The following is a 25,567-nucleotide window of genomic DNA, read 5'->3' as shown; positions in this document are numbered from 1 at the left end:
CAAAGTGGAACGGATTGGAATCATGGGGATACTCACCGGTCCTGAGTGTTGCACGTGGATAGACGTCTCCTCCGTATTTTGGTTCTTCCCGGTGACTCACAGTCGCCACTGGTTCCTTGGAGGAGGCTTGAACACTTTGGGGCAGGAAACAAACAACAGAGGAGAATCACAATTTTTATACGGGGGGCATTTGTTATCAGTGCGTACCAATTCACGCTGGCTTTTGGGGTTTTTCTTTAAGAAGAACAAAATATTCTTTGCACATCCGACAAATATCTGCATTAACCTGAGGAGGCCACTTTACTCTGTGGGACAAGACAGCGTTCATTTCAACCAGCCCTGACCAATTCTGCTCAATCTATTTGTTAAAGGTTATGCTGACGCTGAGAATGGCAATGTCCACAACATCCATACTGCTGGGACATTTTACTTCAGACCTGCCCTGCTCTGACCTCAGGGACTATATGCTCAGTAGCGGTTGGAGTGCATTAGACACCTTCCCCAGGAACTTCTCTGGTTTAGCTTCCTCTGAAAGGAATCTCTTTCTCAGGCTCCAGATCTGCTCCAAAATATGAGCCAAACCACAATAAGCAACGACTGGCAGATGAGACGCCGACAGCAGAGTCTTGACCTGCTCTCAAATGCAGTGCGCTTAAACTCAGCGCACCCAAAATTACATGAGAAACTCTCTTCTGTATCATTTTCATGGTATGGATTTTCATCTGCAGTGGCGGATTCTGGTGCAGCGCACTCCTTAACTGGTGGCCTCAGTGGTAAGAAGCTGTCTGGAGCAGCTTTGATGCTCTGTTTGCCCTTCCGGCTTGTGCTCAAAACATCAACGGCAAAAGAAACGGTATCAAGAGAACATTCCAATGTGCACCTCCACCACCACCTGCTTTGTCAAGCACGTACACCGATGACGATGGAGACAGACACGAGATGTTTATGACTTTCAGATGAAGACCTGCTGTCTTCAACTGGCTAATGGGGAAGTAGAGAGAAGTAAAAGTGAAAATCACAACAACTGCCTTCAAGATACGCTGTTGATTGTGTCCTCAGCCTCCTCTCAAGTTCAACGCTTCCTCTTACCGCAGACCTTTAATCTCTAGCTAATCTCCTGTGTCAATTAAGTAGCTGGATTTAAAGAAAAAGTTTAATATTGGTTCTTCGGGGGGGAAGCAGCTGACGACCTCCCTTACCATAGGCAGTAAACCTTTCGGGGAAGAAGTCAAAGAAAACGGAAGGATTTTTACCTCAGACGGGGAATTGTCTTGTCAGGACGAGAGAGTGGTTCCTTAGTCAAGCGAGCATGGGTCCCACACGGCATTTGACCTACGAGAGAAGAGCGTAAGGCATCGGTAAGTATAAAAGGAAACTGAAGAGGTTTATGAGTTTACAGTAACGAGCTTCACCAAAGATAAATTGTCATTTTCTCTCTCACATCATCATATGATTTGTGTTATGTCACTTTAGGACATTTTCAGGTTTTCACACCGGCAACTGCAGCAAGTTGCGCGCACAAGGTATTGCCAGCCGAAACCTGAAATACAAAAGGCTCCTCAGGATCTACTACCTAAAAGGACCATTGAAAACAATTTGCTTCTGGCAAGCTAACAGTGGACCTATCAGAACGGAAGGACTGCATCCAAGGCAGCTCTGGTACCGAGACGACCAGATCGACGCCCGGCTCCACTCCAGAAGCAATGCAAGGATGCGGGTAAGAAACAGAGGTCACGCTCAAGTATTCCCAGATGCTGCCTCGTCCCGTGCCTGCCATAATCCCTACAGAACCCTAGGGGTAGACTTGGACAGTACACAAGGTAGGGTGAAAATGAAACAAGTCGTATAACTTGATGTCAGCCTTACCAATTTGCAGCACGGCTACCTCGAGTGACGAAAATCGTGGTCTTTTAGTGGAAGGCTCTAAAGAAGTGGACCCAGGCTTAAAAGAAAACAACAAAAAAGCACCAGCGTGAGTGTAACCTGAATGTGAATCCCAGCAAACACACTTCCTGAGGCTTAGTCAGCTCTACTATGACTTGGGGACCATGACTTGCTGGTTCAGATTGCAGAAGGCGGCAAATCTTGGCAGGACCTTTGACAGGTACGCTTTAAATTTTGAATACAGGCTCTCATATGTGCAGCAATTAAAAGAATACAGTCTTGTCACTGAGTTATCACTCAGTCGGCTTCTAAACATTCCAAAGGGTGATAGTTCGGCCCTTGAGAAATATATTTTGTACAAATAAGAGTTAACGACTCTCTCAGGAACGAAGAACTAGAGCCCGACAGTCTCTTAGCCCTCTAATCCCATGGGGCAATAAGAAAAACTGCACTACACCTTTGAACCAAACTAGGCAGTCAAGGTGGCTCATTTTTACAGAGCCAAAGTCCTACAGGAACGCTCTCCTGGACTGGTGGATAATGAGCAGAAAGTGGTTTATCCAGAGCAAGTATGCAGTTTTTCTTGTCAGGTAGTGTATATTGATTCCTTAACCACAAGCTTGAGAAAGAGAATAACAGTTTGCAAACACACTAAAACTATAAACTTGAACCATTCTCAAGTATCTGGAAGACAACAAACAGTTTGCTCCTCCCGCAGCTGCCAGTGCCGGAGCAGAGGACGCAGGCTTGAGTAAGGCAAACCCAGCCCACATTAGAGCTGCCTGCTAGAAATGCAAAAGAACCACCTACTGCTGTACAGGCTCAGAGCAGGCTCAACCTCAAGATGCAGTAGGGAGAGCCGCTTGCTCTCGCACCTTGCACAGACCCTAACATTTCAAAGCCCTCGCTAACCTCTTCCGCAGACTCTGTGCCGGCAGCATCTTCGCTGACGGAAGCCGCCGGGCGTTTGGTTGCCTTGGTCGGCAACTGCAGCACTGCAGAAACTTCAACTTTCTCTTTCTGCTCAGAGATGGAATAATCTAAAAAACAAAGACAGGCCGTATAAGAACAGGCTAGAAAACCAACAGAGGTACATTGCGAATACAGACAGGAGGGAGCACACAGCTTGGATTTAAGATACTCTTTCTGCTGACAGGCGCGGGCTCAGCGCCAGAGACCTGGGCTATCTCCTGCTGGCAGTAAAAGTATTGGGCCCTGCCACAGTCACCGCAGAGAACGTCCGTCATCTATAGGGCTAAGCCCTACCGGACACCCTCAAGCCCTTGGCTATAGGCATAGAGAGCCACAAGGCAAGAAGCCAACAGCTTGAAAAGCCACCGTTTCAGGAACAATGCCAGAGCACAAAAGCCAGACTTTTCCAAGGGACACGAAACCTCAGAAAAATCGGGCATATTCAGTACTTGTGTAATGTGCGATACCTGATTTTTGCTTTTTCGGCGGAGTCTCGTCATCATCATCATCCACAACTATGCAAACGCTGAGGAAAGAACACACACAACAGTGTTTTGCAACCCTAGGGAAGCTCCCAGCAGGCTGACTTCCCTTCACAGGGCCCAAACTTCCCAAGTTACTTTTCCTATCCCGAAGGTCTCCCCCTCCAAGCGCCCCTGGGATCATCTCAGGCACATACACCTAACTGCAGCCCTCCTCAACACCCCCCAACCTCTCCCAGCCAACGACCGCTCGCAGAGAGCTAATGATCCCGCTGCAGCACATTAGGCCTCTTTGGCTCATTCCGTTAATGCTTCCCAACATTTTACCTTTCTTCCTATCGCCAACAAATTAAGTTCGTTTCGGAAATCCCTACACTGAGTTGCAAAGAAAAGTCTAAGGAGGACAGGACATAAAAGGTGGGAAAGCAACTCGGGCATACACCCACTTCAATCACTTTGTCCTTTGGGAATGGAGCACACAGGTTGGTCCGAGGTGGGTTTTTTCCTCTCTTTGCCCCCCCAAATGTCAGGACAGCCGGATCCTTTGAAGAACTCTTTGGTCTTTCTTACACAAAGGAATTTCTCTTGAACTGTTATGCCCCCGACCCCTGCTGATAGCATTGCTTCTGGCCGGGGAGATGGGGGGGGAGTGGGCGCCGGGGCGATGCCCGGGGGCGGCCCTGAGGCGGCGGGGCGGCTCGCTGCCCTGGGGGGCGGCCTCTTGCGCGGCGGCGGGGCCGGGGGCGGCGAGGAGGGCGCCGAGGGCCCCCCGCAGCCATTACTGGAGGGGAGGCTGAGGGGGGAGAGAGGGGCGGGGCGGAGCGGGGCGGTGGGTGCGCGCGCGCAGGCGCGCCGCCGTCTGTGCTCTGCCTGAGGGAGCCGTTAGCGGCCGCCCGGCCCGCTTCTGCCCCTGCCCTGCGGTGGGGCCGGGCCGGCGCCGTCCCGCCCGGCCCGCCTGGCCCTGCTCTGTCTGGGGGAGGCGCTTGCCCTTCTCCGGAAGCCCCGAGCCGGGCCCCGGCTGGCAGCTGGGCGCCGGGAGGCCGGGGAGTGCCCGGAGGAGGGGAAGAGGCCTTCGGGGAGAGGCCCCCACGGAGGCCGGAGGGGCCCCCCAGAAGCCCTCCAGAGACGGAGGGGCCCCCCAGAAGCCTCCCAGAGAGCGGAGGGGCCCCTCGGAGAGCGGAGAAGCCTTTCGGCGTCCCGCAGGCCTGAGGCGAGCGACAGCGGCCGGCGGCGCGGGCTCTCGCGCGCCCCCTCCTGCCTCCTCTGCCCTCGGTGGGTGAGGGAATGCCAATCCCGGGCTTACCGAGCCCTTTCCTCCGCGCTCGCACGGCGCTTTGCGCCCCTCTGGCGGGGAGCTGCGCTCGCTGCACCCGGCTGCGACATGGCTGCGGTGCGACTGGAAGGACGCGGACTGCGTTCGGCGTTCCACCATGGTGAGCGGCTGTGACGGAGCGGCGCCCGACCGCCGGCCGCGGGCAGCCCCGCTCGAGCCGCTGCTGCGGGGGCCGGCGAGCGTGTGGTGAGTGCTGAGCTGTGTGCTGGGGGGTTGGGCTGGCTCTTGGGGCGCTGCCTTGCTCCTAAGGGGGCTTTGAAATGCGGTGCTCGCCCCTCGTTAACGAGCTGTTTCCTGTGGGGTGGAAATGTGCGGCTGTTGCTGCAGCCCCGTCCTGGAGAGGCTTTTTTTCCAGGGCTGGGAGCGAGAGCGGCGTCCAGGCTGGGCAGGGGAGCCGGGTCTGCTCGTCCTCCAGCTGAGCAGTGGTGGTTTGCAGGTAGCATCCGGTTGCACTTGCTGGAATGCAGAGCAGGAGAGAGTTGTGTCGTGGTTTTCCCCTGCAGATGCGGGACACGGGCGGCAAGGTGGCAGCGTGGGGGGAGTGGGGGTAACTGGGAGCCCCCGTCTGCCTCCCAGCCCCATGGCGCTGGATGCAGCTCAGATGCACCCACGCTCTGTGAGGGGGGGTTTGAGGGCCTGAAGGGTTGTCCCCGTGTCCCTGCCGGGCTTATGGTGGTATCTTGCTGCTGTGCGTGGGTCTGGGGGTGGCCGGGAAGGGTCTGGCATGCTGGGGCCATCACTGACCCTCATTTTCTCTCCCACCATAGAGCTCCTCGGCGTAGCTCTCAGCCAGCTCTCGGCGGAGCTCCCCCAGCCAGCGCCTTCCCACATCAGCACCCTTTAGGTGCCTGTCCCCCCTCTCCAGGAGATCTTTGCTGGGGCACCTTGGGAGAGTGGGCAACCACTACCATGGGATGGTGGGATGGGGACAGCCACCTCCTTTGTCCCCTGTCCAGCTGGTGCCCTGACCCTCTCACTCTTCCATGCCCCCGCAGCTTCCGGAGCAAGAGGTTGTGAACGTGTTCATCGGGACGCAGGCGGTGGGGGCCATCATCGGGAAGAAGGGGCAGCACATCAAGCAGCTGGTGCGGTTTGCGGGTGCCTCCATCAAGGTGAGGAAGGCGCTGCGGGGCTGGTCCTGCGCTTCGTGCCTCAGTTTCCCCTCTGCACTGCCGAGGTCAGGGAATGGGAGTGTGCGGGGAGCAGTTTTGCTCCCCAGCTTATCACAGAACGGTTGAGGTTGGAAGGGACCTTGAAGATCATGGAGTCCCACCCCCCTGCCCTGTTCAGGGACACCTCCCCCCAGCCCAAGTTGCTCCAAGCCCCGTCCAACCTGGCCTTGAACACCTCCAGGGCTAGGGCAGCCACAGCTTCTCTGGGCAAGCTGGGCCAGTGATTCACCACCCTCACAGTGAAAAATTTCTTCCTGTTATCTCCTCTAAATGTCCCCTCTTCCACTTTGAAGGCACTCCGCCTCGTCCTGTCACCCCATGCCCTTGTAAAAAGTCTCTCCCCAGCTCTCCTGTACCCGTTGGCATGGGCCCACCTCTCCCGCCTGTGTTTAGTAGAAGGCCAGGCCTGCAGCACCCTGGTTATGAGCCTGGCTCGGGTGGGAGGGGATGCTCCTGCATGGGGGGACTGCCCTGCGTTGTGGGGGGACATGCCACCGAGGGAAGGTCTTGCTGAAGCAGTGGCTGCACTCACGCTCCTTCTCCCCCATGGTCATCATCACAGGGCCGCCCGAGGCTCAGTTCAAGGTGCGCTGGGTGGGGGCTGTGGGTGTGGGGGACAGTAAGGGCCAAGTTGAGAGCGTCCCTGTGGTCAGCACTGTGCTGCCAGCCTGGCTTGGCCTCCCTCAGCGCCAGGGGAGCTCTTTGCTGGGTACCATGATTTTGATGCTGCTGGACGTGAGGACATTGTGAATGGACTCCTCGGTGCGGGCAAAGCCACCCGCATCCCACCTGGGTTCATCTTCCATAACCTTGTCTCCTGTCCACTCGAGCGGGATGGCGGCCCCCCCCCAAAAAATTGAGCCTCTCTCAAGGAGCGATGGAGGAAGCACAAGTTAAAAAAACCCAGAAACCTGAAATTAATTAGGGCTTGTCCGGGGTGAAAAGTTGGGAGCGGCGAGATGCTCGGTGGGGGCTCAGGGGTGGGTGGTGGTGGGAGAAACAGTGCCCTGACCCCCAACTCTTGCTTTTCCCTTCTCCTCCCCAAGACTGCACAGTGCAAGATGAGGGAAATGGTCCAGCAGGTGAAGCAGCAGGAGCAGAAACACGCTCCGGGAGCCCCGGCCTCGCAGCACAGCAAGTGATGCTCCTGTCGTGCCGCCCAGCACCGCCTGATGAATGTAACCCCACTGCCGGACAACCCCCTCCAACCTCCTCCACCACCCCCAGCAGGTCAGGGGAGCAAACCAAAGACCCGCCCAGACACACAGCCCCCCATTCCCGCGGCGCTGCGAGGATGCGCAGCTGAGGGGTACGGGGAGGGCTCTCTCCATCCCACAGCCTCCCCCTTCCTCCTCCGTCGCCTCCCGACGCTGTCCCTTTAGTTGGACTAACAGGGGCAGGTTTTGGTACCTCAGCACCTCACGCTTGTGTTTCCCTTTTAGAGATTTTGTGTGCCTTGTAAAACTGAGAGTTGGAGCATTTTTTCATTAATTTTTTTAATAAAAAAGACTGAGTTGGAAAAAACCATGTGGAGCGAGTGCGAGGCGGGAGAAGGAAAGCAATCCCAGGGGTGCTGACGTGCGGAAAGAAACTCCCCAACTCGGGGCGAGTTACAAAGCAGCATGTTTATTGCAGCGCTGGGTGCAAGGGGGATGGCTCCCAACTCGCCCAGGGGCTGGTAAAGCAAGCGTTCCTTTCTGATGCAAAGGCGTACGTATTCATTAGTGTAGGCTGGGAATAGGCACCACTCTGGTCATGATCTGTGGGTTGTTGTGGAGGAAGGCTCCCAGTCTTCCTGCCGGTGTACTTTTCCCCTTTGGCTCAAGAGTGCTGCTGGGGCTGAGCTCTGAGCCGCCAGACCGGTTCTCAGCAGATGGTTACTTCGCGCAGACAATAAGGCCCTGAATAGCCCTTCCTGTTCTCTGGGTGGCTCTGCTCCTCTGCTGCTTCTAAGGTCGGGCTGCCCCAGTGTCATCATTGAGGAGCCTTTTGTCTATCCAGTTCTCACTTGTGGGTGTTCCTGCCCATGTCAGTGCCAGAGCTCTTCCGTAGGCTCCTTCTGCTAGCGGAGAGCCAGGGGCCGTTCCTTCAGGAGAAAGCTTGAGAAATGTTTAAAAAGAGAAAAGGGGGGAAAAAAAAAAAGGGAAATGAGGAAAAAAAAAAGTGGGAAAAGAAAAAAGAGAAAAAGAAAAAAAGGGGGAAAAAGCAAAAAAGGTCAAAAGAAAAAAGGGGTAAAAGAGAAAAAAGGGGGAAGCGAAAACATTAAAAAAGAAAGGTAGAAAGGAAAAAAAACCAACCAAACCAAGCAAGGAAAGTGGGAACAGCTGCGGGGCAAGAGGAGGGACAGGAGCTGGGGGGGGGAAGTGGCAGTGCCGGCGCCAGCCCCGGGGGCTGCGACACCACGTTTTTGTCCTCTACTGCAAAGTGTTGTGTGAAAAACAACCAAGCAAACCCCATCCAACGACAACATCAAAAACCAAAGAGAAATCTCTGCAGCTCACAGGAGCCTGAGCTTGCTCTCGGTTGCTTTCTTTCCAGTGTCTTGGGGGCGTCACAGCCGAGCTGAGATTGGGGTGGAGGGAGAGGACCAAGATGGGGCTTGGGTGTCCTTGGGGTGGCCGGGTGGTGGGGTAGGGCTGCTGGGGGCTGCCACGATGAGGGACACTCCCATGCCTTTCTCCATGGCTCCCAGAGCTGTGCTCCCTCCCTCCCTCCCACCCATCCAGTGCCACCGGAGAGGTGGTGTCCCCCCTCCCGGGGCGGGCAGGGGCTGCTGCCACCCCACCTAACACCTCAACACACCAAACCAGCTTTCAGCAGTCACAGCCACCCGGGCGCTGCCAAGGGGGCAGCAGGGGCTCCCCACAGGGGGTTTACAGAACACAGAGAGCGTCCGTACACCGCTGACCCCTCTCCAGGGGCGGATTTTCGGGATGCTGCTTGCTCATCTCACCACTGAACGACACCCCGATTGCCCCTGCAGCACTGTGTGACCATCGCTTCGCCGCTTCTGTGCTCCGATGCTCCTCCTGGCTCCAGTCCTCTTCCTGGGGGATTGTGAGGGAGCGAAAATCCACATCGCTACATCCAACTTTTTTTCAGTTAAATAAAAAAAAAAGAATAAATCACCCTCTCTCATTACCAGGTAGAGGTTCGTTCCATTAAGGCTCTTTTTATGAAAATAAATATTTAAATTCTATAAAGAAATAAATACTTCTCTTTTCACATTAGATAACTCCCTGGAGACAGCAAAAAACAACCCAACACCACTGTGCACCAGTGTCCACCAGGGCTTTATACTTTTGTGGCTCTCATGTGCCAGGCCATCGAATCCACACAGTCCAATAAAGTCGGTTGTCCCTCTCCTCCTCCTGGCTGGAGGCAGGGCACCTCTACTGTTGACCGTAGTACCTACGATTATCAGATTGGTTCCTACCTGGTCCGTAGGATTGCCTACCGTAGGTTGGAGCAACCTTCTTCCTGTAAGAATCCTTTCTTCTGTCGGCTTCATTTTGCAACTCAAGCACCCGTGCCTGTAGGGCTGAAGTAGGTTCTCCATCCCACTTCTTCATGTCTTCTGCATATTCACAGAGGCAAACCCACAGGATATCTCGCATCAGCTTTGATTTGTCTTGAGTCGGAGGGTGGTTTTTCTCTTGAGTAGGAGGGCGTTTCCTCTTAGCAGCTGCAACATGAGTCTGTACAGGGAAAGCATGGAGTTTTTCCTCCACCTTGGTTAGTTTATCAAACAGTTTATCGGTTTGCTCAACTAATCTCTGGGTCATTTGCTCTATTTTCTCAGTCAGTTTCTCAGTCATTTTCTCGGTGGTCACAGTCAGCTTTTCTATGGCTGCCACAGAGAAGGGACCAGAGAGACTGTCTTCATACTGTCGTACCTTCTTAACCCCTTCATTTACAGTTGGTGTGTCAGTATCGGATCCTCCCCAGACCATTGTTGACAATGTGTGGGAATATGTTGATGGTGCACTTTGTACAAACTTTTTGAGCAGAGATCGTTTGCATGGCATTTCATCAGGGTCTACTGTCGCTTGCCCATCACTATAAATCACCTCTCGCACAGGCAGTTCTCTCAGGTACTTCATACCTTTTCCCATGTTGGTCCATTTACTTGGACGGCATTCGATATCGTCCTTGAAGGGATACCTGCGCTTTATGGCTGACACCAGTCGCCTCCAGAGACTGAGAGTGCTTGTCTTTCTCCCAATTTCTCTATCAATCCCCCCATCCTTGGCCAGGTTTCCCAATTGCCTAGCTTCTCTGCCATCTCAGTCTACGGTATCTGCCCCGCTATCCCAGCATCGGAGCAACCAGGAGACAAGTGTTTCGCCTTCATGACGACTAAAGTCCTTCCTGATACTTCTCAGATCTTTCACGGAGAAGGATTGAACAACTCCCTCTACATCTGAGTCCTCCTGTGGTGAGGCTGCCCCAGAAGGGGCCTCTCCAGCATCTGCTCTAGAAGGACTCTGGCCTTTGTCTGTTTTCAAAGGTCTCTTTCCCTTCTGTGGTCTTGAAGGACCCTCCCCTGGATCTTGTTCAGAACTCTCCCCCAAGCTATGTGACTTGAGGTGGTCTTTGTGGTAAGGGGCAGGGGAAGGAGTTGACCTCCTCTTCCTGCTCCTGGTTACCGGGGCGGCTTGTACCGATTTTGATGGAGTTGGAGTAGTTTTGGTACTGGTTGTAGTGGCTGCAGTAGGTTGTGCCGGGAGAGGCGGCGGCGTGGCTTGTGCCGCTGCGGGGGGGGCGCGGCTTGTGCCGGGACGGGCGGCGGAGGGACCGGTGGTGTTGCAGCGGGGGGGGGCGGCTGCCGATGGTGCCGGTGCCGGTGCTGGTGCCGGTGCAGGCGGCGGCGGAGGCGCCTGTGCCGTGGCGGTGGGGGGGGCGGCTGCCGGTGGCGCCGGTGCCGTGGAGGAGGCGGCTGCCGGTGGTGCCGTTGCTCCGGGGGGGGGCAGCTGCCGGTGGCCCCGGTGCCGTGGGGGAGGCGGCTGCCGGTGGTGCCGTTGCTCCGGGGGGGGCAGCTGCGGCCGGGCCGGGCGGGGCCGCGGTTCGCGCCGCTGCAGATCGCCGAGCGGCTGCGCGGGTCTGAGTGGCGGCAGCGCACGGTCCCCTCCAGCTCCCCCTGCACAGATGTTTCACAAGAAACCACCCCTGCACCACATTCAGGAGCATCAACAACAAAATCACGATCTTAACAAGGTACCAGTCCTTATCCTCAGAGCCCAGAAGGTTGCCATGCCCCAGCTCTGATGGGGTCACATCAGCATAATTATCAAAGGGCGAAGTAAACATTCCCCAGGTAGAAGAACGCTTTGATTCCTTTGGTCCCCTTTCTACTGAGCATGAGGCAGATGGGATGGAATACCCTGTTGGTCAGTTTTGGGTCACCTGTCCTGTCGCTCCTCCCCGCAGGTGGGACCCCACTATGCTTTTCCGCTTCCGACCCTCCAACGGGGCAAATAACAAAGCTGGTTGGCCGTGGGGGTTATAGCAATAAGTATAAGCAAGAGCCTCTCTGCATCCCATGCCTGGGCATCAGCTGTAAACATTGCTCTTATCGCTCTGAGAGAGTGAACGCTGACGGCACAATAGGCAGTTAATTTCAGTTGGTAGAAGAGGCCCAGCTAAGAAGCCAAGTTACTGAACAAAATTGGTTCTCTTTTACCTCAAACCAGGACACAGGGAGAGTTTCCTTCCATTAAGGCTCTTTTTATTAAAATAAATATTTATATTATATAAAGAAATAAATACTTCTCTTTTCACATTAGATCACTCCCTGGAGGCAGCAAAAAAAGCCAACCCCAAACCAGCCCAAAGGACAGGGGCTTTGGTGAGAAATCAAGAGATGGTAAACGCTTTCTTTCCGTGGTCGTGACAAATCCAGTTTTAGGAATCAAGGAGACGGTAGATATTCCAGAAACAGAGGAAAACTCTCTTTGAGGAGACGGTAGTTCAGCACGTTGTCCTTGGGAAGGTAAGTTGGGCAAACACAACTGTAACCACCACCACAGATGTTTCCCATTTGTCTGTAATGTGGTCGCGTGCGCTGCGAGGCGCGAGCATGCAGCTCAGCCATGGAAGTTGACGATGTTCCTTCTTCACTCTGCCCTTAACGAGGTCACACCCATCTTTCTGGCTCTTGCTTAAGGTGCGTTAGCTAATTTCAAAGAGAGTTACTGTCTCCAAAATAAGGGGGGGTGGTGGTGGTGGTGGTGGGGAAATAAACTGTCTTAACCACTACTTCATAACTTGAAGAGGAAAACTTGTGTACCAAAACCCCAGAGTTACTGTCTCCAAAATAAGGGAGGTGGGGGGAACAAACCATCTTAACTTCTACTTCATAAGCTAAAGAGGAAAACTTGTGTACCAAAACCCCAGAGTTACTGTCTCCAAAATAAGGGAGGTGGGGGGAATAAACCATCTTAACTTCTACTTCATAACCTAAAGAGGAAAATTCGTCTAAGAAATGTAACTAAAGGTCTAAGAAAACTAACTAAAGGCCTAAGAAAAGTAACTAAGGTCGAAGAAACGTAATCAAAATAAGAACTCTAAGAGTCCACGTGTCACAGCAGCTGTTGGTGGATTATCTCCCACACCATCTTCTTCCGGAAGTATGGCATGTGAGTCTGAAAAGAGAAGAGAAAGAAAAGAGAAATTAAATAATGACGTCACGGTAGAAAGAGGCGGCAAACACGCATAAACGCCCAGCGGAGTCCTTAATAGGAAGTTCCCTTTAGGAACTGTCAACCGTTTGGGTACAACACCCCACGCGGTTCCTAAGAGGGTGACACGACAACCCGACAAAACCAGATTGACTTGACCGCGCGACAGCTTACAAGCACGCTAATAAAAGACCCGTCTAAAACAAAATCAAGAAAAAGAAGCGGTGTCTTGACTGGTCAAAGGGTAGAAGCCATTTCTCCAAAAGATACCGAGCCCAGATATGCCAAACCCGCTGGCGGCAGTATCTTGCCCAAGAGGAATCTCACCGGCAGCAGCTCCCAAAGGTGGGGATGGAGAACCACAGCTCTGCCCTGCCCAGGCCACTTGGAAGTTCTGATCCCAGCAACTACGCACCGAAACGGGGTACGAAACCTCAGCCCCTGCCCCAGACACAATGAAGAGCTGCTGCCTAACCTCCCTGGCTCCTGTCCCTGGGCGAGAGGGGCTTGGAGGGGTTTATGACCTTCACTCACCTGGCTAAAGTTGAACGGTTTCTCTCTGGCGATGTAATCTGCGTATTTACACATAAAGACGCCGCAGTCGCTTCCATTCAGCTGCTGAGGGATCTCCTAAGGAATGCAAAGAAGATGGAGGATTTCCCTCTATCTCAAAAGAAAAGCAACTTGGAAGCAGCGCACATTACCCACACCGACACTGCGCTCACCGCACACTCCTGACCCTACTTGCCTAATCCCCGATACCCACTCCCGCCCACGAGGAACAGACCCAGTTCACTGCTCACCATCCCTCCCCTCTGCCTCCCGGACTCGGACACTACGATCCAAATTTTTGGCAGGCCCAGAAGGCGCAGCAGCCCTCCCCCCTGCGAGGTGTCTCAAGGTTCGCACCGCCTCTTTCTTAAGTGACCTTTCTTAAATCCGGTCTTTAGGGACTGCTTTTTACTATCAACTCCTCAAGGAACATCAGCTCAACCCTTTCTTTGTCACGGGCCAGGATCTGGGCCCCAAAGAAGCACTTACAGTTCCCATTTCAAACCCAAGGGGTGCTCACGTACACGTGGCTCCATGCTGTGAAGAGTCCACTCTGAAACATCCAGCTCCAGCTGTCTTTTTTCCCAGCTTTCTTTTTGCAGGTATTGGCTGGTTAAAACAAAAGGAAAAAAAAAAAATCCCTTTTCATCTCTGTAATTTAGGCCAACAACAAAATAAAGCGGCTGAAGGATCACAGGAAGACGGACGGCAGGACGGTAAAATGTCAGAGGATCCTCACCGCAGCTGATTTAAGGCTGATTTTGAGGAAAAATCCCAATCTGAAACTTACAAACACAGGGAGAGGCTGTGAGCTAATGGTCAAGAACAAGGCCAACGACTCCATTGCTTCGGAGAGGTCAAAAAGCCCCAAATCACATGTTATCAGAAGACAAAGAGACAAACCAAGCAAGGAACTGTAATGCCATAATTCCACCGTGTGCCTTCATCCCACATACTGGGATCCAACTAACAAAGCCGGTAGACATGTGCCACGGGGCTATGGTGGATTTGGCTGTGCCTATCACGGGAAGGTGGCAGAATCCAGGCACCCCAGACCCTGGGCGGAGGGGACGCTGTGACACCAGATAAGCAGCCGATGCCAGACAAGTCGCAGCAAGCAACGCCAAGATTCCGGGTTGGTTATCTACAAGCCATGTGAAAACTTGCAGTCGCCTTACAGGGACTAAATCTAAAACCCCTCTCCTCATTCACACCAGAAAAGCAGTGACGGAGCGGTTACTTACAGCAAAGTCTGACAAATCTTGTCCCCTTTCTGCCCAAGCGAGTCCAAGTACGTGATCGTGTTCTTCCTCAGATCTATGACCTGTTATTAAAAGGTGACCGTTAGGCAAAGCACAACCTTGTGCCGCACACCCCCCAACACCTACATGACTTCTCTTGCCAGTTTTTGCTCCCCGTCCAATTCTAAAGAAAAAGCCCGTGGGACTCACGGCTAGTGTCCAGTGTGCTCGCGAGTTCACAGGCACGAAGAGGATGTCCTGCTTAAAGACATTGACACTCTTGGTCCACCTTCTGACCGACTCGTAGCCCCCAGATGTTAGTTTCGGATAAAAGAAAGTACTAAACGCGTGGACTGCTGGATAGCCTTCCTTCTTCCCTCTTTCCATCACCAGACTCATGTAGAAATTAACGACCTGCACCATAAAGAGGAAACGTGAGGTGTCAAAATAAGACGCTGCCTTCCCCAACGAAAAATACAGCACCACCTCTTTTCTGGCCACCCTTAAGCACGCAGCGCAGAGAACTCCAGCCTCAGCTGGAGGCTTTTGTTCCCAGGATTTCACACGGGGCTACATCGGCAGTTTGATCAAAACACCTGCCCCCCACACCAATAACCCGGACGAACTCCTGGAAGCTGCGTCATACAAGAAGTAACGGAACTTCCAGAAACGCTCGACCCTTCAACACCTCAAATAAGAAGTGTACAGAGATTTCTAGGCTCTGCAGCGGAGGTCATCAAAGAACGTTGACGCGACTTCTGTACAGGGCGGAGGGGTATTTTTCAATAAAGGCTGAGTGAGACTAGCCCTGTGCTGCAGCTGGTTTTACCTCATCGTTTAGCCAGCAAAGGTTCCTGAGCGTGTGGATGTCTTCGCGAGTGACCTTTAGTTTGAAGGCACTGCTCATGATCTCATCTGGCTCACCTCTGCCAAATGCGGCACTGACCTCTCTCTCCATGGCCTGAAAGGAACAATTCAATGGGGAAGGACTTGTGAAACAGAGCATGGAGCACGCTGACCTGGGGGCAGCTTTCCACTGAAACATGGCCTGTAAATTCAGCTCAGGTGACAGAGCAACTGCCTTCGACGGTTTCTTGCCTCAGTGAGCGATAGCGCTTTTGCCTTGCTTGGTTGGTTTCAGCATCCTAACTTTGAACTTCACAGCCCAGGCTTGCTGCCGTTTCTTTTCACCAAGGACGTGGGGATAAAACCCGTCAACTTAGCAAACACGCTCAAGCAGCTGAAAATGGAACACAACTCTGGCAACCCCCTTTCCCAGGTGCTGCTGCGGCCCTCGCAATACCCAGGTTTAAGCCAACCCCAGCGGGCATCCTCCGTACCGAGGCAGCTAAGTCAGGAGCCTGAAAGAACGTGAAGGTGGGGGACTTCAAAGGGAACGGCAAAGGGGGAAACTGAGGCAGCCGTCCCGCTAACAGAAGGCCCACAAACCCTTAGGGCAGCACAACTGAAGGAGCGCGGGGAGCACACAAAATCCTTCAAAGCAGCTTTAGTGCTGACCCTCGCACTGTGAAGCCACAACCACAGCCACTCGCTAACAGGTTCAATGCAAGTTCTTCAGATTTCAAAGCGCCTTAAGAACCACCGAGAAGAGGACTTCCTTGCAGCTCTGCCACAACCTTCTCTTTTGTCTCACAGACTGTCGCCTACGGTACCTCTGTGAGCGGAGGAAAGCGTTCCGCTGTTTTTCCCAATCTTGGCACTTTCTTTTCCTCCACATCGAGGCTGGCTGACTTTTTGGACGGAACAGGTGTAGGGTGTCCTCGGAATAAGGCATCTTCTAAGATTTCTGTGCCACGCTGCCTCTGTTAGACAAACGGACGTTAAGCTAGCAATCAAGCACAGATTTGTTTCCTTGGGGACAGGACAGAAAATCTTGCTTATATAGAAAACTGGAAGGGTTTTTGTACACCCATGCAACCAGCAAACTCCAAAGTTACTTCTTCTTGACGACTGCATTCCAACTGTGCACCCATGGAGTGCTGCACTCGGAGGCAAGAGAGGCAGAAAGCTCCTTTGCCTTGGGCTAGCGTTAAGAACCCCAGCAAAGCCTCCACGTGTAGGTATCAAGTTGAGATTGAGACTACTATTTCTGATTACCATGACTAAAATTTTATTTTTGACCTCAACCCTGACCAGAGGTGAAAGTCAAAGAGACGTACTTCCTATCCCAGCAAACAAGATAAGACTAAAGACACCCCAGTCCAGCTTTGCAGGTCAACCAAGTCTGTGCGCTAAAGATTTTGAGGCTATACCCAACACGTGAAAGGGGAAGAATCAAAACCGTATAGTGTAGTGTGCTCCTAATAGTCCAGAAACAAAATTAACGGCAGCGGAAAACACTTGGCGATAGCGCTACTCATCAAATAACGCTCCCGCTTTCCCGGGGAAAAACAACCTGGGCAAATACAGATATTGTTGAGGAAGTCATGTGAAGAGTGCTGAAGTTTCTCATCACAAAGAGCTCTATTTTCCTTGGGAATAACACAAGCTTACCCCTGCGATGGTTTCTTTCACTGCTCCTTCCTCTTCCACAGAGTTTTCTTCTGGTGTGCAGTACCTGCCAGGAGAGGGAGAGAGAGAAGCGAGCTCTATATCCGTCCTGTCCCATGGAATTCTCAAGAATTCACCCTCTGGACAAGAAAGGCTTTTGCAAGGCTAAATACAGCACTAGTTTTTAAAGCGGGGAGAAGAATAGGGACAGAATTAGCTACAAAACAGGACTGCTGCAACTGAACCTCCCTCTGCTCCCATCTACGCTTTCTCCTCTCTCATGTAAGGGCAGGTCACTGCAGAAAGATGCGTGCATCTTACCGCCGTACAAAATCTCTCCCTGTAGCTGCACCTACTGCCCCCAAAAACCTGTTTCCATAAAGACCGCAAAGCCGTCGCAACTCACAGTCCTGCCAGCTCAGACAGCCAATACCAATGAGGCCGCTAGCCTCTCAAACCCAACTGCACGTTGCCTTTTTCCCCCTCCTCGGCAAACCCCAGGCATCCTTTGGGACTTACAAAGTCCCCAAAACTGCCTCAAGTCCCACCAGGCTTTACAAGCTCTCTAATCCTTCTGCTTAGGATGCGGGTTTCCAAGTGAAAGAAGTGAAATGTCAGCTCATTGATGGCTCGGCAGAACGACTCACAAACAAAAACGGATTCTGCACATCCAAGGACAACTTGGGACGGCCACCACTCGCACCCTTACTGGCTTTCTTCCCACAGCAAACACCACACCAGCACAACCCTCTTTGTCACGCAGCACGGCTCTCGCTTGTGTTGGAGATGCAACTGGCTTGCAAGCAATTCCGGAGCCGCAAGCTAGCTACTTCTCTTTCACAGCACTGAGACGATCAAAGACCGTTGGTCATCTTCGAGACTCTACCAGCGGCTGAAAGAGATACACGCGCAGAGCCAAAAGGAACAAGAAGCATCATTAGAAGAGACTCTACCTGATCGTATCACCTCTCTGCGACCGCTCCGGGCAGCAAACATCTATACATTCGACACCTGCACAGAAAAGCAGTAGTAAGAAAACAAGAAGTCGACTTTCAATCACCATCAGATGTACACAGCTCTCCATTTCTGAGTGATAAATAAAAAAAAAGGAAAAACTTTGAAGGATGACGGTATGGTCAGGAAGTTCGAATTCTGGCAAGCACTTTGAACTCGGAACGTCATCTGCGAGTGTGTAAGAAATGCCCTATTCGGATTTGACGTCTACCTACAAAGTGGAACGGATTGGAATCATGGGGATACTCACCGGTCCTGAGTGTTGCACGTGGATAGACGTCTCCTCCGTATTTTGGTTCTTCCCGGTGACTCACAGTCGCCACTGGTTCCTTGGAGGAGGCTTGAACACTTTGGGGCAGGAAACAAACAACAGAGGAGAATCACAATTTTTATACGGGGGGCATTTGTTATCAGTGCGTACCAATTCACGCTGGCTTTTGGGGTTTTTCTTTAAGAAGAACAAAATATTCTTTGCACATCCGACAAATATCTGCATTAACCTGAGGAGGCCACTTTACTCTGTGGGACAAGACAGCGTTCATTTCAACCAGCCCTGACCAATTCTGCTCAATCTATTTGTTAAAGGTTATGCTGACGCTGAGAATGGCAATGTCCACAACATCCATACTGCTGGGACATTTTACTTCAGACCTGCCCTGCTCTGACCTCAGGGACTATATGCTCAGTAGCGGTTGGAGTGCATTAGACACCTTCCCCAGGAACTTCTCTGGTTTAGCTTCCTCTGAAAGGAATCTCTTTCTCAGGCTCCAGATCTGCTCCAAAATATGAGCCAAACCACAATAAGCAACGACTGGCAGATGAGACGCCGACAGCAGAGTCTTGACCTGCTCTCAAATGCAGTGCGCTTAAACTCAGCGCACCCAAAATTACATGAGAAACTCTCTTCTGTATCATTTTCATGGTATGGATTTTCATCTGCAGTGGCGGATTCTGGTGCAGCGCACTCCTTAACTGGTGGCCTCAGTGGTAAGAAGCTGTCTGGAGCAGCTTTGATGCTCTGTTTGCCCTTCCGGCTTGTGCTCAAAACATCAACGGCAAAAGAAACGGTATCAAGAGAACATTCCAATGTGCACCTCCACCACCACCTGCTTTGTCAAGCACGTACACCGATGACGATGGAGACAGACACGAGATGTTTATGACTTTCAGATGAAGACCTGCTGTCTTCAACTGGCTAATGGGGAAGTAGAGAGAAGTAAAAGTGAAAATCACAACAACTGCCTTCAAGATACGCTGTTGATTGTGTCCTCAGCCTCCTCTCAAGTTCAACGCTTCCTCTTACCGCAGACCTTTAATCTCTAGCTAATCTCCTGTGTCAATTAAGTAGCTGGATTTAAAGAAAAAGTTTAATATTGGTTCTTCGGGGGGGAAGCAGCTGACGACCTCCCTTACCATAGGCAGTAAACCTTTCGGGGAAGAAGTCAAAGAAAATGGAAGGATTTTTACCTCAGACGGGGAATTGTCTTGTCAGGACGAGAGAGTGGTTCCTTAGTCAAGCGAGCATGGGTCCCACACGGCATTTGACCTACGAGAGAAGAGCGTAAGGCATCGGTAAGTATAAAAGGAAACTGAAGAGGTTTATGAGTTTACAGTAACGAGCTTCACCAAAGATAAATTGTCATTTTCTCTCTCACATCATCATATGATTTGTGTTATGTCACTTTAGGACATTTTCAGGTTTTCACACCGGCAACTGCAGCAAGTTGCGCGCACAAGGTATTGCCAGCCGAAACCTGAAATACAAAAGGCTCCTCAGGATCTACTACCTAAAAGGACCATTGAAAACAATTTGCTTCTGGCAAGCTAACAGTGGACCTATCAGAACGGAAGGACTGCATCCAAGGCAGCTCTGGTACCGAGACGACCAGATCGACGCCCGGCTCCACTCCAGAAGCAATGCAAGGATGCGGGTAAGAAACAGAGGTCACGCTCAAGTATTCCCAGATGCTGCCTCGTCCCGTGCCTGCCATAATCCCTACAGAACCCTAGGGGTAGACTTGGACAGTACACAAGGTAGGGTGAAAATGAAACAAGTCGTATAACTTGATGTCAGCCTTACCAATTTGCAGCACGGCTACCTCGAGTGACGAAAATCGTGGTCTTTTAGTGGAAGGCTCTAAAGAAGTGGACCCAGGCTTAAAAGAAAACAACAAAAAAGCACCAGCGTGAGTGTAACCTGAATGTGAATCCCAGCAAACACACTTCCTGAGGCTTAGTCAGCTCTACTATGACTTGGGGACCATGACTTGCTGGTTCAGATTGCAGAAGGCGGCAAATCTTGGCAGGACCTTTGACAGGTACGCTTTAAATTTTGAATACAGGCTCTCATATGTGCAGCAATTAAAAGAATACAGTCTTGTCACTGAGTTATCACTCAGTCGGCTTCTAAACATTCCAAAGGGTGATAGTTCGGCCCTTGAGAAATATATTTTGTACAAATAAGAGTTAACGACTCTCTCAGGAACGAAGAACTAGAGCCCGACAGTCTCTTAGCCCTCTAATCCCATGGGGCAATAAGAAAAACTGCACTACACCTTTGAACCAAACTAGGCAGTCAAGGTGGCTCATTTTTACAGAGCCAAAGTCCTACAGGAACGCTCTCCTGGACTGGTGGATAATGAGCAGAAAGTGGTTTATCCAGAGCAAGTATGCAGTTTTTCTTGTCAGGTAGTGTATATTGATTCCTTAACCACAAGCTTGAGAAAGAGAATAACAGTTTGCAAACACACTAAAACTATAAACTTGAACCATTCTCAAGTATCTGGAAGACAACAAACAGTTTGCTCCTCCCGCAGCTGCCAGTGCCGGAGCAGAGGACGCAGGCTTGAGTAAGGCAAACCCAGCCCACATTAGAGCTGCCTGCTAGAAATGCAAAAGAACCACCTACTGCTGTACAGGCTCAGAGCAGGCTCAACCTCAAGATGCAGTAGGGAGAGCCGCTTGCTCTCGCACCTTGCACAGACCCCAACATTTCAAAGCCCTCGCTAACCTCTTCCGCAGACTCTGTGCCGGCAGCATCTTCGCTGACGGAAGCCGCCGGGCGTTTGGTTGCCTTGGTCGGCAACTGCAGCACTGCAGAAACTTCAACTTTCTCTTTCTGCTCAGAGATGGAATAATCTAAAAAACAAAGACAGGCCGTATAAGAACAGGCTAGAAAACCAACAGAGGTACATTGCGAATACAGACAGGAGGGAGCACACAGCTTGGATTTAAGATACTCTTTCTGCTGACAGGCGCGGGCTCAGCGCCAGAGACCTGGGCTATCTCCTGCTGGCAGTAAAAGTATTGGGCCCTGCCACAGTCACCGCAGAGAACGTCCGTCATCTATAGGGCTAAGCCCTACCGGACACCCTCAAGCCCTTGGCTATAGGCATAGAGAGCCACAAGGCAAGAAGCCAACAGCTTGAAAAGCCACCGTTTCAGGAACAATGCCAGAGCACAAAAGCCAGACTTTTCCAAGGGACACGAAACCTCAGAAAAATCGGGCATATTCAGTACTTGTGTAATGTGCGATACCTGATTTTTGCTTTTTCGGCGGAGTCTCGTCATCATCATCATCCACAACTATGCAAACGCTGAGGAAAGAACACACACAACAGTGTTTTGCAGCCCTAGGGAAGCTCCCAGCAGGCTGACTTCCCTTCACAGGGCCCAAACTTCCCAAGTTACTTTTCCTATCCCAAAGGTCTCCCCCTCCAAGCGCCCCTGGCATCATCTCAGGCACATACACCTAACTGCAGCCCTCCTCAACACCCCCCAACCTCTCCCAGCCAACGACCGCTCGCAGAGAGCTAATGATCCCGCTGCAGCACATTAGGCCTCTTTGGCTCATTCCGTTAATGCTTCCCAACATTTTACCTTTCTTCCTATCGCCAACAAATTAAGTTCGTTTCGGAAATCCCTACACTGAGTTGCAAAGAAAAGTCTAAGGAGGACAGGACATAAAAGGTGGGAAAGCAACTCGGGCATACACCCACTTCAATCACTTTGTCCTTTGGGAATGGAGCACACAGGTTGGTCCGAGGTGGGTTTTTTCCTCTCTTTGCCCCCCCAAATGCCAGGACAGCCGGATCCTTTGAAGAACTCTTTGGTCTTTCTTACACAAAGGAATTTCTCTTGAACTGTTATGCCCCCGACCCCTGCTGATAGCATTGCTTCTGGCCGGGGAGATGGGGGGGGAGTGGGCGCCGGGGCGATGCCCGGGGGCGGCCCTGAGGCGGCGGGGCGGCTCGCTGCCCTGGGGGGCGGCCTCTTGCGCGGCGGCGGGGCCGGGGGCGGCGAGGAGGGCGCCGAGGGCCCCCCGCAGCCATTACTGGAGGGGAGGCTGAGGGGGGAGAGAGGGGCGGGGCGGAGCGGGGCGGTGGGTGCGCGCGCGCAGGCGCGCCGCCGTCTGTGCTCTGCCTGAGGGAGCCGTTAGCGGCCGCCCGGCCCGCTTCTGCCCCTGCCCTGCGGTGGGGCCGGGCCGGCGCCGTCCCGCCCGGCCCGCCTGGCCCTGCTCTGTCTGGGGGAGGCGCTTGCCCTTCTCCGGAAGCCCCGAGCCGGGCCCCGGCTGGCAGCTGGGCGCCGGGAGGCCGGGGAGTGCCCGGAGGAGGGGAAGAGGCCTTCGGGGAGAGGCCCCCACGGAGGCCGGAGGGGCCCCCCAGAAGCCCTCCAGAGACGGAGGGGCCCCCCAGAAGCCTCCCAGAGAGCGGAGGGGCCCCTCGGAGAGCGGAGAAGCCTTTCGGCGTCCCGCAGGCCTGAGGCGAGCGACAGCGGCCGGCGGCGCGGGCTCTCGCGCGCCCCCTCCTGCCTCCTCTGCCCTCGGTGGGTGAGGGAATGCCAATCCCGGGCTTACCGAGCCCTTTCCTCCGCGCTCGCACGGCGCTTTGCGCCCCTCTGGCGCGGAGCTCCGGTAGCCGCATCCGGCTGCGCCATGGCTGCGGCGCGACTGGAAGGACGCGGACTGCGTTCGGCGTTCCACCATGGTGAGCGGCTGTGACGGAGCGGCGCCCGACCGCCGGCCGCGGGCAGCCCCGCTCGAGCCGCTGCTGCGGGGGCCGGCGAGCGTGTGGTGAGTGCTGAGCTGTGTGCTGGGGGGTTGGGCTGGCTCTTGGGGCGCTGCCTTGCTCCTAAGGGGGCTTTGAAATGCGGTGCTCGCCCCTCGTTAACGAGCTGTTTCCTGTGGGGTGGAAATGTGCGGCTGTTGCTGCAGCCCCGTCCTGGAGAGGCTTTTTTTCCAGGGCTGGGAGCGAGAGCGGCGTCCAGGCTGGGCAGGGGAGCCGGGTCTGCTCGTCCTCCAGCTGAGCAGTGGTGGTTTGCAGGTAGCATCCGGTTGCACTTGCTGGAATGCAGAGCAGGAGAGAGTTGTGTCGTGGTTTTCCCCTGCAGATGCGGGACACGGGCGGCAAGGTGGCAGCGTGGGGGGAGTGGGGGTAACTGGGAGCCCCCATCTGCCTCCCAGCCCCATGGCGCTGGATGCAGCTCAGATGCACCCACGCTCTGTGAGGGGGGGTTTGAGGGCCTGAAGGGTTGTCCCCGTGTCCCTGCTGGGCTTATGGTGGTATCTTGCTGCTGTGCGTGGGTCTGGGGGTGGCCGGGAAGGGTCTGGCATGCTGGGGCCATCACTGACCCTCATTTTCTCTCCCACCATAGAGCTCCTCGGCGTAGCTCTCAGCCAGCTCTCGGCGGAGCTCCCCCAGCCAGCGCCTTCCCACATCAGCACCCTTTAGGTGCCTGTCCCCCCTCTCCAGGAGATCTTTGCTGGGGCACCTTGGGAGAGTGGGCAACCACTACCATGGGATGGTGGGATGGGGACAGCCACCTCCTTTGCCCCCTGTCCAGCTGGTGCCCTGACCCTCTCACTCTTCCATGCCCCCGCAGCTTCCGGAGCAAGAGGTTGTGAACGTGTTGATCGGGACGCAGGCGGTGGGGGCCATCATCGGGAAGAAGGGGCAGCACATCAAGCAGCTGGTGCGGTTTGCGGGTGCCTCCATCAAGGTGAGGAAGGCGCTGCGGGGCTGGTCCTGCGCTTCGTGCCTCAGTTTCCCCTCTGCACTGCCGAGGTCAGGGAATGGGAGTGTGCGGGGAGCAGTTTTGCTCCCCAGCTTATCACAGAACGGTTGAGGTTGGAAGGGACCTTGAAGATCATGGAGTCCCACCCCCCTGCCCTGTTCAGGGACACCTCCCCCCAGCCCAAGTTGCTCCAAGCCCCGTCCAACCTGGCCTTGAACACCTCCAGGGCTAGGGCAGCCACAGCTTCTCTGGGCAAGCTGGGCCAGTGATTCACCACCCTCACAGTGAAAAATTTCTTCCTGTTATCTCCTCTAAATGTCCCCTCTTCCACTTTGAAGGCACTCCGCCTCGTCCTGTCACCCCATGCCCTTGTAAAAAGTCTCTCCCCAGCTCTCCTGTACCCGTTGGCATGGGCCCACCTCTCCCGCCTGTGTTTAGTAGAAGGCCAGGCCTGCAGCACCCTGGTTATGAGCCTGGCTCGGGTGGGAGGGGATGCTCCTGCATGGGGGGACTGCCCTGCGTTGTGGGGGGACATGCCACCGAGGGAAGGTCTTGCTGAAGCGGTGGCTGCACTCACGCTCCTTCTCCCCCATGGTCATCATCACAGGGCCGCCCGAGGCTCAGTTCAAGGTGCGCTGGGTGGGGGCTGTGGGTGTGGGGGACAGTAAGGGCCAAGTTGAGAGCGTCCCTGTGGTCAGCACTGTGCTGCCAGCCTGGCTTGGCCTCCCTCAGCGCCAGGGGAGCTCTTTGCTGGGTACCATGATTTTGATGCTGCTGGACGTGAGGACATTGTGAATGGACTCCTCGGTGCGGGCAAAGCCACCCGCATCCCACCTGGGTTCATCTTCCATAACCTTGTCTCCTGTCCACTCGAGCGGGATGGCGGCCCCCCCCAAAAAAATTGAGCCTCTCTGAAGGAGCGATGGAGGAAGCACAAGTTAAAAAAACCCAGAAACCTGAAATTAATTAGGGCTTGTCCGGGGTGAAAAGTTGGGAGCGGCGAGATGCTCGGTGGGGGCTCAGGGGTGGGTGGTGGTGGGAGAAACAGTGCCCTGACCCCCAACTCTTGCTTTTCCCTTCTCCTCCCCAAGACTGCACAGTGCAAGATGAGGGAAATGGTCCAGCAGGTGAAGCAGCAGGAGCAGAAACACGCTCCGGGAGCCCCGGCCTCGCAGCACAGCAAGTGATGCTCCTGTCGTGCCGCCCAGCACCGCCTGATGAATGTAACCCCACTGCCGGACAACCCCCTCCAACCTCCTCCACCACCCCCAGCAGGTCAGGGGAGCAAACCAAAGACCCGCCCAGACACACAGCCCCCCATTCCCGCGGCGCTGCGAGGATGCGCAGCTGAGGGGTACGGGGAGGGCTCTCTCCATCCCACAGCCTCCCCCTTCCTCCTCCGTCGCCTCCCGACGCTGTCCCTTTAGTTGGACTAACAGGGGCAGGTTTTGGTACCTCAGCACCTCACACTTGTGTTTCCCTTTTAGAGATTTTGTGTGCCTTGTGAAACTGAGAGTTGGAGCATTTTTTTATTAATTTTTTTAATAAAAAAGACTGAGTTGGAAAAAACCATGTGGAGCGAGTGCGAGGCGGGAGAAGGAAAGCAATCCCAGGGGTGCTGACGTGCGGAAAGAAACTCCCCAACTCGGGGCGAGTTACAAAGCAGCATGTTTATTGCAGCGCTGGGTGCAAGGGGGATGGCTCCCAACTCGCC

This window comes from Vanellus vanellus (genome assembly GCF_965231255.1).
Source record: "Vanellus vanellus genome assembly, contig: HAP1_SCAFFOLD_52, whole genome shotgun sequence".
In the NCBI taxonomy this organism is placed as follows: domain Eukaryota; kingdom Metazoa; phylum Chordata; class Aves; order Charadriiformes; family Charadriidae; genus Vanellus; species Vanellus vanellus.
This window is presented reverse-complemented; position numbering follows the sequence as displayed.